We start from the raw sequence: 1,402 nt of genomic DNA on the forward strand, positions 1-1,402 counted from the left end.
TCTTACTTTCCTTTTAATTGTGTTACACCTTTCAATTTTTATTTCTTCTCCTGAGTTCTTATACTAGGGAAACTATATGATATTTTGGATTACTACGATCATGATTATGATTATGATTGGTTGTGTGAGACAAGGTCAACAACCTGCAGTTCAGGCTGCCCTTGAACTCACTATTAGCTCAGGCTCAAACTCATGACAGTTCTCCTGCCTCAGTCTCCCAAGTGCTGGGATTGCAGGTGTGTGCCACCACACCCAACCTAGAACACCTCAATTATGAGCAGTGTCTTCCAGTTGGATGAGGAAGAACCTAAGGCAGGAAGAAACATCAAGAGCCATGGTCATTAACCTACTACTGAGGAACCCAAAAAGCCTTAGAGGACATAGTGGTTTTCCCCAAAGGTAAAGCAAGCTCCCTCCATGGAAAGCTTGACCTGAACCAAAGTGAGACTGTTTATAGCCTTTATTTGCCCAGCATGAATATTCATGTGTTTCACGGCAGAAATATTAATGAACGGATTGCAGATCCGGCTCCACACTCTGCTCATGGGTTGCACAGTGTGTGCGTAGGCACCAGGTTACCTCTGAAAGTCTGAACAACCCTGAGTTAGAGAGCAGCCCAGCCCCAGTGATTCTGTCGGGATCAGACTCCTGGACTTTGCGCCCAGAAGTATGTCCGACAGACAAGCAATCATCCAACTCAGGCTCCCTACATGTTAAGAGCATGCTGTCACATACTCCTGAAAAGCCCGGACACTGGCTTGGGCCAAGTTCATCTGGCAGAGCGGTCCTCCGCCTCTGCGTCTGCTCACAAGGCCTCCAGGCCTATCCTAGGTTGTCTCTACTCCATGCAGCGAAACAGCTGCACAACTGCAGGCCTCGAAGATGCCTCGCATGGCCCAGGGAAGAGCAGACTCTGCCACCCTGAGGCCCAGCAGAGCACCAGGGCACACCAGCAGCCACACGCTGCTGCTCAGGTGGGCGGGTAACTGCACGGCCCAGCCATGTGGAGCAAGGGTACTACTCTCTTGAGTGCTAGCGACACATCAGTTGCTCTGGAATCCAAAGGACCCCAAGCAAAAAATGAGCTGCATGGGGAAAGAGGAAGTGGGCACTGTGGCGTGAACACACACACACACACACACACACACACACACACACACCTGTGCCTTCCTACCTCATGTTCAGCATGCTGCCTGGAGTGAGGCAGAGAGCGCAGGCCAGCCTCTGCTCCCTGGAGTCTCACTGCTGCCAACAGCAAGGACTGGGCTCCCTGCCTGGGGCCAGGGTCCATGCACACCTGGGGCTCGGCTTGCAGTTCTGCAAGTCCGCCTGCATCAGTCGCTGTGTTCCTGCTATGAGTCTACACCAGCCTTGCCTCTGCCCCATTGCGCTCAGCATCTTG

Source organism: Octodon degus, unplaced genomic scaffold (assembly GCF_000260255.1).
Source record: "Octodon degus isolate 3935 unplaced genomic scaffold, OctDeg1.0 scaffold00017, whole genome shotgun sequence".
NCBI lineage: Eukaryota > Metazoa > Chordata > Mammalia > Rodentia > Octodontidae > Octodon > Octodon degus.